The sequence below is a fragment of the Glycine soja genome, chromosome 7 (genome assembly GCF_004193775.1).
Source record: "Glycine soja cultivar W05 chromosome 7, ASM419377v2, whole genome shotgun sequence".
In the NCBI taxonomy this organism is placed as follows: domain Eukaryota; kingdom Viridiplantae; phylum Streptophyta; class Magnoliopsida; order Fabales; family Fabaceae; genus Glycine; species Glycine soja.
Window position 1 is genome coordinate 28,295,017 of NC_041008.1, and position 8,252 is coordinate 28,303,268.

The following is an 8,252-nucleotide window of genomic DNA, read 5'->3' on the forward strand; positions in this document are numbered from 1 at the left end:
CCGACCACACCAGAATTGAAGCCTCTGCCATCAAATTTAAAATACGCTTACTTGGATGATAGCAAGAGTTTTCCAGTGATTATATCTGCCTCCCTTGCTGATGAGCAAGAGGAGAAGTTGTTGTCAGTTCTCAAGAAGCATAAGAAGGCTATAGGCTGGACCTTGGCGGACATTCCTGGTATTAGCCCATCCACATGTATGCATCGAATAAATTAAGAGGATGGAGCTAAACCAGCAAGACAGCCACAGAGAAGACTCAACCCAGTGATTCTTGATGTAGTGAAGAAGGAGATAACCAAGCTTTTGCAAGATGGAATCATTTATCCTATCTCCGACAGCCAATGGGTGAGTCCCGTCCAGGTAGTCCCGAAGAAGACCGACCTCACAGTGATAAAAAATGAGAAGGAGGAGCTGATTCCTACTCGGGTGCAGAACAGTTGGAGAGTCTGCATTGACTATAGGAAGCTGAACCAGGTTACCAAAAAGGACCATTTTCCCCTGCCATTCATTGACCAGATGCTTGAACGCCTGGCAGGTAAATCCCACTACTGTTTCCTTGATGGTTTTTCTGGTTATATGCAAATTACTATTGCTCCTGAGGATCAGGAAAAGACCACATTCACCTGCCCCTTCGACACTTTTGCTTATAGGAGGATGCCTTTCGGCCTGTGCAATGCCCCTGGTACCTTCCAGCGGTGCATGATTAGTATTTTCAGTGATTTTTTAGAAAATTGCATAGAGGTGTTTATGGATGATTTCACTGTATATGGATCCTCTTTTGATGGTTGTTTGAATAGTTTGGAAAAAGTTTTGAATAGATGCATTGAAACTAACCTTGTTCTAAATTTTGAAAAATGTCATTTTATGGTTGAGCAAGGTATAGTTTTAGGCCACATTATTTCCAATAAGGGTATTGAAGTAGATCCTGCAAAAATTTCTGTTATTTCACAATTGCCTTACCCCTCTTGTGTGCGAGAGGTGCGATCTTTTCTTGGTCATGCAGGATTTTATAGGCGCTTTATAAGGGATTTTAGCAAAGTAGCCCTTCCACTGCCCAACTTGTTGCAAAAGGAGGTGGAGTTTGACTTTAATGACAGATGCAAAGAGGCTTTTGATTGCCTCAAAAGAGCGCTAACTACCACCCCCATCATCCAGGCACCCGATTGGACAGCCCCTTTTGAGCTTATGTGTGATGCATCAAATTATGCATTGGGGGCTATCCTTGCTTAGAAAATTGATAAATTGCCCAGGGTGATATATTATGCTTCTAGGACTTTAGATGCTGCCCAAGCGAATTATACTACTACTGAGAAAGAGCTTCTAGCCATAGTTTTTGCTCTTGAAAAATTTCGATCTTATTTGCTTGGTACCCGCATTATTGTTTACACTGACCATGCAGCTCTAAAGTACTTGTTGAAGAAGGCTGATTCTAAGCCTAGGTTGATCCGATGGATGCTCTGGCTCCAAGAGTTTGACTTGGAGATCCGTGATAGGAGCGGAGCACAAAATCTAGTTGTTGATCATTTAAGTCAGATCGAACGTGTATCTGATGCTTATTCACCTATTCGGGATGATTTCCAGGATGATCATTTGTATATACTGTATAGTATTTCTGACTCTCTTTCTACTCCCTGGTTTGCTAACATTGTCAATTATTTAGTTGCCTCTGTTTTTCCTCCCTTAGCATCTAAGGCCCAAAAAGATAAAATTAAAAGTGATGCTAAGCATTTTATTTGGGATGACCCCTACTTGTGGAAATTGTGCAGTGATCAGGTGATTAGACGATGCATTCCAAATCATGAGACTGACTCAGTCCTGCAGTTTTGTCATTCTTCCGCACCGGGAGGTCATCTGGGTGTTCAAAGGACAGCTCGCAAAGTGCTTGATTGTGGTTTTTATTGGCCCACCATCTTTAAAGATGCGTGGAAGATCTGCATCACTTGTGAGCAGTGTCAGAGAGCAGGAAACACACTTACATGGCGACAACAAATGCCTCAACAACCTATGCTATTCTATGAGGTGTTTGATGTTTGGGGTATAGATTTCATGGGCCCTTTTCCTGTCTCTTTTGGTTATGTTTACATTCTCCTTGTAGTTGACTATGTTTCAAAATGGGTGGAAGCTAAGCCCACTAGAACTAATGATGCTAAAGTTGTTGCAGACTTTGTCAGGTCTAATCTATTTTGCAGGTTTGGAGTACCTAAAGCAATTGTTAGTGATCAAGGAACCCATTTTTGCAACAGGACAATGCATGCCCTGCTTAAAAAGTACAGGGTGGTACACAGGGTATCCACACCATACCACCCCCAGACCAATGGACAGGCAGAAATTTCTAACCGGGAAATCAAGCGAATTTTAGAGAAAATTGTGCAGCCAAGCAGGAAAGATTGGAGTACCAGGCTTGATGATGCTCTCTGGGCACATCGGACTGCCTACAAAGCACCCATAGGAATGTCTCCTTATCGGGTTGTCTTTGGAAAGGCATGTCATCTTCCAGTGGAAATTGAGCACAAAGCTTACTGGGTAGTGAAGACTTGCAACTTCTCTATGGATCAAGCTGTTGAGGAAAGAAAGTTGCAACTGAGTGAGTTAGATGAAATCCGCCTAGAAGCCTATGAGAATGCCAAGTTCTACAAAGAAAAGACCAAGAAGTTCCATGATAGCATGATAGTTAAAAAGGACTTCATGGTTGGGCAAAAAGTGTTATTGTATAATTCTAGGCTTGGACTCATGAGTGGTAAGTTGAGGTCTAAGTGGATTGGTCCTTTTGTTGTTACTAATGTTTTTCCTTATGGTACAGTTGAGATCAAAAGCGACTCCACAAACAAGAGCTTCAAGGTCAACGGACATCGACTTAAGCCATTCCTCACGAACCCTTCTTTAGTGGACGTAGTGGTGGAAGAGACTTCCTTACTCCACCCTACTCTTCCTCCACCATGACTTAGGGAGTTTTTCTTTTCCTATCTCCTTCTTTGCTTTTATTACACTTGTCCGATTCTCTTTTGATGATTTAATTGTTTTTAATCTTTTAATTGTGCTACATTGAGGACAATGTGTTGTTTAAGTATGGGGGGGAGTGTTCTTTGGTTTTGCTAGTTTTGTTGGTTTTGTTAATTTGTTAGTTGTGTTAATTTGTTAATGTTGTTAGTTTCGTCGGATTTTTAGTTTAATATTTTGGGTCAATTTTGTGTGCATGTACGACTTTGCATGTTTTTCTTTGAATTATAGGATATGTTCAAGAAATGGGTAATTGTTTTGAAAATAAAAGTTCTTCACATTTTGTGACTTGAAATCCTTGATTCTCCTCTACATGTCATGATAGTTTTGAAAGCTCAATTTGAAAGTGATGAGTTTACCTTTGTGAGAATTTGAGCCATCCATCATCATAATCATTTGGTGTGTTTTGCCCCATTGATTGCTTGCACAATAGCCTTGGCTTGATTCATGTTGATGCTTCCTAATTCACATGCATATTTGGAAATGATTGAGGCAATTTTGTTCTTATAAGCTTCTAGCCAAATGGACTTACCTTGAATTAATTCCTTTGATAGCCCTTTTGAGCCTTGTTTCCCTTTCCTTGTTTTGAAGCTCACTACAAGCCTTAAATGAAAAACCATGATATCACCATATCCTTAAGGAATTTTGGAGCTTTGGAATTGTTTTAGGAATAAGTGTGGGGGGTTTTTGTTTCATTGGATAACTTGTTTTGTTGGCTATGCTTCATGATGTATTTTGGGCCATACTTGATGTACATTGTATATTGGTTAAATGTTGGACATGCTGAATGAAATGTTGTTTCTCAAAGGCTATAGAGTAAAAAAAAAATCGAAAAAAAAAATTCGAAAAAAAAGAAAAAGAAAAGCAATAAAGTTGAGTGAATAAGATCTTAAATGGCACAAGAATGATGAAACTCTTGGTTCTACTCTTTATGTTTAAATTTTATCTTTACTTCTTTTTATTTTCTTATTTTTTCTTAATATGCACTTATTCCCCATTGCTCCTCTTTTCCTTTGGGATTTAGCCACTTATTCCATATTTTTCCATACCTTGTCCTTGGCCCCATTACAACCTTAAAAGACCTTTTGATCCTCATGTGCTTGTGTTTATGGGTTGATTGTCAATTTTAGAATCTTGCCAAGTTTATGTGGTGTTTGCTTTCATGGGTGCTTTGAGGGTAAATAGTAGCCTAGACACTTGAGAGATAGAGTGTATATCTTGTGAGGCTTTATCACTTTTCATTCTTGAGCTGATTAACTATTTTGCCATGATTGGGTTGCTTGGATGATTTTCATGAATGTCTTGACTTTTTGGATCTCCTTATGTTAGATGTTACCCATTCCTTTCATTCCTTGATGTTCATTGAGAAATATGTGAATGTTTTTGTTTGTCTCTCTTTGATATCCTTGGATTTTGTTCTTTGTTTCATTTTGCCCAAGAGTGCAAAAGGCTAAGTATGGGGGGTTTTGATGTGCCATCATTTTCTTCTTTTTTCTAAACCCTTTTTGCACCATTTTAATTACTGATTGGTCTTAATTGTCAATTAATCAGGCAGTTTTATTATTTGGGCTCATTTAGCTAATTTGATGTTTTTAATCTAATTTCAGGAATTAATGAAACATTGGGCTTAATCCGGATTTTGGTTATGGACTTGAAGACGGCAAATAAAGCAGCGCTTACCTTAGTTAATTAGGAAATTTCAAAATTTTATTTTATGTTGTCCAGTGTTTATTTCGTTTTGGGCCAGAGTATTGTAATAGGGCCCAGTGACTTTGAGTGACTCTTTTTAAATAGCAGCCTTGGGATTCGTGGAAGGCTATTCTGTTATGCTATTCATTATTCAGAGCTTTTGTTTTAGGGTTTTACGTTTTCTGCTTTGATGCTACTGTTCACGTAATGCAATTTTACGTTTTCTGCTTCTAATTACAGTTTCGTTCTTGCTTCTTCTTCTACTCTCATTTACGTTTCTGTTTCATTTACATTTCTGTTCATTTACGTTTCTGTTTCATGTTTCATTTGCGTTTTCTGTTTGAATCCATGGAAGGCTAGATTTTCTGGTGTTGTTTCCTTTTGAGGATGAAGCCCAACTCTCTTTGAGGTTTCGCTTGTAATGTGGTTTCCTGGCAGTTTTCCCTTCACCAGTTATCCCAATTTCGTGAATATTAATCAGTGCACGCTTCGTGTTCGATTAATTGCCTCTGAGCCGAACTTGCGTTCATGCTTAATGGACGAATGGCTAACTGGTGTATGTGGTGCCTAATCACGTATTGAAAACCCTAAGTTGATTTTCGCTTAGTAAATTGAAATAGGGTTGGATTAAGTGGTTGACTGTTAGGGACGAATTCTCCATAACCCAGGATAAGAGAATGGCTTCTGAATCAAAGGAAACAACCCGTTTTTAATATTAGTAGTTTCTTATTCCAGTTTACTTGTTCTGCTCTTTAATTACCAAACAACCAAACCCCCCCAATCGTTACTGTTACTGCAAGTATATTATGAACATTTGGTTTGTCACTACTCGTTGGGAAACGACCTAGGATCACTTCCTAGTTACTGCATTTTCATGTTTATTTGATTCGGGTACGGCCTCGATCAGTAATTAATAGCCAAAAAATTTCATTATTGTAACAAATAAACTTTGTTTCATGTTGTCAGGCGGAATTTGATATCCCAGAGGCTTCTGACAGTAGGACGAAAAGGAAGTTACTACAGACCGTGGGGGAGAGATGGAGGCAGTTTAAATCAGACCTCACAAGGAAATGGGCCCTTGCAGCCGATCAGGACGGTGTCAAGGACACTGTCTGTGACAAATACGGCATCAGCAAGGAAAAGTGGGCCCAGTTTTGCCAGACTCGCAGAGACCCTTCTTGGGAGGTATGTTCCTTTGCCATTTAAGTTGTTTTTCATATTAAACATGATGTTGTTATACTTCATTCTACCCATTTCAAACATTATTGTTTAATTTTTTCAGGATGTGCGCATGAAGGCACAGGCCATCCAGAAGCAAAATACTGCCCCCCACGTTTTGTCTCGTGGGGGTTATGGTTATTTGGAGCAAAAGCTCCTGGCTGAGAAGACCAAGAAGAAGATGCAGGAAGCTGCACAGTCAGGAAGCGTTGATGGCGTCATCGACCCTCCATCCCCGATCAGACGCCACGTGAAGTGGAAGATGACCCGCACGAAGAAGACAGGGGAGATGACGACTGAGGCCGCAAAGGAAATCGCTGAGAAGATTGTAAGTCATGTTCAGCTAACCATTACAATTATGTTTGAATATTTTGAGAATGCCATGTACCACTATGTGTTTTCTGTGCAGGATTCGTTTGAGGAGCAGGCCACACAGGGATCGTTCGTCCCCCATGGACGTCAGGATGTTCTGGCCGCTGCTATTGGACGTCCAGAGCACCCTGGACGTGTCCGTGGTATTGGAGCCGGTGTCACCATCAAGCAATACTTTGGATCGGCTCCACGGACGTCCCGCAGCACTTCCTCCCTGCCTCCTGACGAATTACACCAGCTGACTCAGCAGATCAGGGACCAGCTAGAGGAGTCCATCACAGAGAAAGTGACGAGGCAGGTCATGGCATCCTTCAGCCACCTTCAGTCGTAGATGCAATCTCAGGGACTTGCAGTGCCTCCTGAGCCTCTAGTTGGTCCTGGTCCCTCCGGTCCTCGAGTGAGCACAAAGGGGAGTTGTGTTGATCCCTCAGGAAACGATCCTGAGACCGGTGACTCTGACAGGTACGACTTGTACATAGAAGCAGATCCTGCCCGCCTGGTTGCCATCGGGAGAGTTTATGAGGGATCCACTGTTGTTCATAACACTCCTTTGTTGCTTAGCCAAGTAAAGGTGAGTGTGGAGGAGGTTAGAGATGCAGATGCTCCAGTTCCTGTACCCACTGATGAGGTTTCCTTAGTGGGGCAGGCACTTCACACCTTCCTTGCTTGGCCGACACATCTGGTCAAGTCTTTATCACAGCAGGTACTTATTGTCCTTACTATATGTTTCTTCTTTTCAAATTAGGCTATTTAACTTTGTTTCATGAACAGGTAGCTGTGTCTCCGCCAAAACCACCTCCGGAGGTCGATGATCCGCTTTATCTGATGACATTGACCATCCCAGAGCTTTTCTTGAGGCCTTATCAGGTTAGATGGGATGCCACCGTGTTCGGGGTCGTTAATCTAGATTTCCCCCTGTACATAAAGCACGAAGACCTCTCCGAAATCGCACACGGTGGTCAATGTCTCAGCATATCAGTGTTACAGTTGTGGATTCTGTAAGTCTTTATATAAAAGGCTTTTATTTACCTAAGTTATGGCTTTCAATTCATAAATATTTAACTTTGACTTAACATAAACAGGCATCTCACTGAAACATGTATGCGAGCGGGGAATTCTGATATCTATGGATTCCTCGAGCCTCAGTCCATTCAGAGGTCTGGGCAATCACAGTTTGAATCTGAAAGTTACATAAAGAGTTGGATGCAGAGTTCACAACGCGATGTGTATCTTGGAGCCTACCTAAATGGGTAAGTCACAAAATAACAAAATTTAATTAATGTTTACTAATGTACTAACCCATTTTAGGTTCCACTGCAGCGGACATTGGCAGATGGTGGTCATCCTGCCCAAGGAACACTTAGTTGTCTGGTTTTGTTCATTGCATAACAGGCCAGTCAACTACCTTAAGGGGATTATTAATAGGTTAGTGTTCTTTTCAATACATTTGCATTGTAATACCTCAACGTACAACACCCGTTTTTAATTGTTACTCATATGGAACAGTGCTATCAAGGGTCTTGATGATGCTCCACAGCCTAAATCAAAGGCTCCTGCTGGGTGGATTGTCGTCAAGGTACGTCATTTACATAAAACTTCCACTTATATATATTTCTTTATGTGTCTGTACACTAGTTGTTTAATTAATATCCAAATTTCATTATGTATTTAGTGTAATAGACAAAAAGGAACTACTGAGCTCGGCTACTATGTCATGCACTGGATGTCCACCATCATTTTAGGAAGTTTTAGAAATAATTGGGAAGCGGTAAGTTTATTTCAAAGAAAATCGATTTATTTATAATTTGTATTACATTATTAACTTAATATGATTTATTTAATCATGCAGTATTTTAACGACCCTAGACCATTGGAGCCCGAGAGATCATTCTCATCCAATGCTGAATATTCAATGAGAGGCACACAATACATGTTTGCAAAATAGTTGATGATGGTTTGGGGAAGCATCCATGGAG